Source organism: Coffea arabica, chromosome 10c (genome assembly GCF_036785885.1).
Source record: "Coffea arabica cultivar ET-39 chromosome 10c, Coffea Arabica ET-39 HiFi, whole genome shotgun sequence".
NCBI classification, from domain to species: domain Eukaryota; kingdom Viridiplantae; phylum Streptophyta; class Magnoliopsida; order Gentianales; family Rubiaceae; genus Coffea; species Coffea arabica.
Window position 1 is genome coordinate 14,071,425 of NC_092329.1, and position 3,977 is coordinate 14,075,401.

Here is a 3,977-nt window from a genome sequence, read left to right on the forward strand (position 1 = left end):
AGCTGCTGTTGCATCAAGCATAGCAACGCAGAAATCCTGTAAGTAATCATATAAACTTGAAAATGAAGACGTCAAAGCCAAAAGATAGCAAGACTTGCTACGAAGCCAGCAGGTGTCATTGTTACTAACTAGGAAGAACTTTGAGCTCTCACACTTCCTCTAAAAGATTATTGATATTTCAGTACGGAAACTATTGCTATTTATTGGCAAACTGGCCAAATGTTTGTGTGCTGTCAAAATCACTCAAGGCCTAGCTAGCCTTGGTCATTGTCCTTTTCGTCTTGCATTCCATGTAATAAGAAAATTTAGTTAATCGCTGAGGATATGTGCAAAAATTCGCTGGCCAAATGAAGTACTTCTGAAGATGGATCTCAAGGATATGCTGCTGGTCTGGGCATATCTCAGGTAATATCGTTAATTGCTGGCAAAACTTTTCGTGTCCTACGTGTTTTGAGAATTCGACTCTATGGAGGACTCATTAGCGAATTATGATAGTTCTAGTCAATTATTCTTTGGATATGTTTTTTCAAGGTTTTCTAGTGTTTTGAAGGGTCATCTCAAGTTAGAAGAAATTGCAAATGGCATATGTTCGATTAATGCAATTTTAGGAGGTAAGCCCTATGTGCCCCTCATTGTATTATTTTTTCCTCATCTGATAAAAAGTAGGGGTCCAAACCAAAATCAAAATCTTTAAAATCGAGATCCTACATTGGATTGCATTGGAGTGCATTGACAATACAAAATTGTTATCATTAACTCTAATTAATACCTTAAAAGCCTAAATAATTTTAATCAATCTTTAATCTAAACACAAATTTTCCAAACAAAAAAAGAAAAAGGAAAAAGATTAAATAAACACCTTTTTTTCAGAAACTCTATTTGGATTATGGAGCTACTTAACTCTTTCAAAGCAACGCAATTAGTTTCACAATCTTCCAAATGTTCATCAAACAGTACTCCTTACTTCCCGTGAACAAGAATATTACAAGAGAAGAAAAATTTTTCATAAGAAAGCACGAGCCAAGAGTTGATTAAATTCTTTTCCATCTTGATGGAAACATAAAGATGGAGAATTTTTCGTTATGATATTTGATTGACAAGATATTTTCTCTATCTAGCTTTACTCTTCGTCATCTCTGTTGCAGGCATAGATCAGGATGCCTGTGTTACTATCGCTTTATCATGCTTCCAAACTGCACGATCCAGACTTGGTACAAACAACTTTCATGTTGACTTTTGGCATGAGTAATTTAAGCTGTCATTGAAGCCCAGATGGCTTTCTATAGTTCAGATCAGCAAAATTTGCTTTAATTCATTAAATACTTTAATTCTGGAATTGTTAATTGCACATCTGCAAAGCATAAGATTATTTTGAGCATAATCAATGCTGAGCTTCTGATTAAATTTGGGATTTAATGATTCCTCGTGTCAGGATCACTCCTGGGATATATTTTTTATGTATACCTCCACTCTGACTAATACATAACCTGGATTTGATTCCTTTGTTCACATGACTATCCCCAAAATGGATGGATGCAGAAATTTGGAAGCTAAGAAATAGATGCCACTTCTTGGGATGTGGGATGAAGTAGTGGATCCCTTTGCTGATTACACAGGCTATTGCATTAAGCTCGAAAATGACTATATGATCAGCTTGATTGAATGAGTTATATGTAAAGGAGATATGCAGTATCAACCATGTTTAAAAGATACTTAAGAGAATAATTGAAATGATCATCTTGATGTCAAAATTATCTCAGAACTAGGGGTCAATTTTACATGACAAAGCATTCGTAGACTACAAAATTATGAATTAATTTTTTATGTACTGATAGTGTGATAATTTTTCATAATAGTAGTTATGGATATATGCCACATGTACATAATTTGAATTTGAATTTTATATTAGGTACATGATTTTAAAATTCAACTTAAGCTCGTTAAAGTGTTTAAATGCAGTGAGACCATAAATGTGAACAAGTACATTTATATGGTAATTGGGCATGAACACTTGCATTACAGAAAGGGAAAAAAAAAGATGAACATAGTCTGAATAATCCTTATCCTATGTAGTTTGCTTGTGGAATCAAAGTCGAAGCTACATTCATTAAGAAACGTCTTACTCATTTTGCAGTGCATCATGATTCAATTTCTAGCTAATCTGCCCATTTTACTTAGTACCTTCACAAGTGAAGATTCTATATTGCGATCCCTATTGAGAATTCAATAATGGCAAGCAAAAATATCTGCGCAGAATTTAATTGGAGAACTCCATCATTTCAGATACATGACTATATGGTCTGTCGACCACACTACAACAATACAAAAAAGGCAGTACCTTACCTCAGAGCATCCACAGCGCGGTGTAATGGGGGTATAATGCCCCCCATGACACCGCTCCATGACACGGTCTCCCATTGGAACCATGTCATGGAGATTACACGCATAATATCCATTATGCGTGTAATCCATGATACTGTGGGATCCAACTAATTACATTTCGAATTATTAATTAAATATGGATTATTATGCTATTTTCGCATTGGAGGTATCAAATATTTATTTAATTTTCTGCATAATTATTTTTGAAAAAATAACAATATATTATTTTTGAGAGATAGAAAAAGATATATTATTCAAACTTAAAAATTAATAATATCATTTTTAGAAAATAAAAAATTCAAAAGGTAAAAAATTTAATGAAAGTTAGTACTTTATTTTTTAAAAATAACAAAATTATTTTTAAAAATTATTTTATTTATTTATGGGATATGAGGTTATGCATTATTAAAATAAATATTTGATTTAATTGTGGACCCATGCTATTACACCTTGTGGAGTGTAATCCATTGTGAGTGAAAGTGTAATAAAAGATAAGAAAGTGGAATGCTGACTTGGCATATAGATTACACTCCACAAGGTGTAATAGCATTGTGGATGCCCTTACATTGCACGAAAAAATAGGTGCTAGGACTAGGGTTGATTGTAGTTTGATTATCTGACCCGATTATAGATCTTTATTCTGGATAATCATTTTTTTCTAAATTTCTCTTGTTTTTATCTAGATTTTATTTTTTTAATAGTCAAAAAATTAAAATCTAAAATCTATCAAAAAACTAGTTTTAGTTGATTCAAATTATTCTCTATAATTACTTTCCATTATCAACTGTTGCGAAATGTTCAGTGAACGGGAAAAGCCCTTGATCTAATCATGAAGGGAAGTTAAGAGCCATAACCTTTCATATCTGTTTTCTGAATGACTCAAACCACTAAACTACTTGGACACGATGTTTAAATGGATTACTCACGATTTTCATGGTTGGGTTAAAACAATAAAGTTGGATAAACTCAAAATTCACTAATCACTTGGTAAAGCTTCTGTATTTTTCAGTCAAATAACCCTGATCGATGATTAAGATTGATCAGCAATATCTAATCGGCCAAAGGCCTGGATATTTCTATGTTGAGCAACTTGTCATGTGTAAACCCTGATGAAAGAGCATGTTTGGAATTAATCATCATATTCCAGGAAAGTCAGCTTCAAAAGTTCCTTGAATATAAACTTTAATTATGATTACTTCTTTGGTGGCTGAAGACTCCTCCAATTGAGTTAAAGGATTGTGAATCCTCCAATGAATCCCTTTTCCATTAGTGCTTGAACATTAATTTACACTCCCACAAGTCATCACTATTGACATTAACTCACGCCCCTTATAACCCAACCTTTCGAAATCCATTCTCTCACACAACTTTCAAGAAGAAAAATAGCTGTTATTTCTGTAACTGAAATGCTAAATTTTGCCCTATCTAACTGGCTTGCGTAGATCATTAAAGTCTTTTTGTAATTTTCTTCCTCAGGTTGATCAATCATGAAGATCTTAATCAGCAGTCTCTTTGTTGCCTTAGTTTTGATCTTGGGATCCTTTCAAGCGAATGCAAAATGGGTTCTTCCCCAGGAACGTCAGTTATTCAACGAT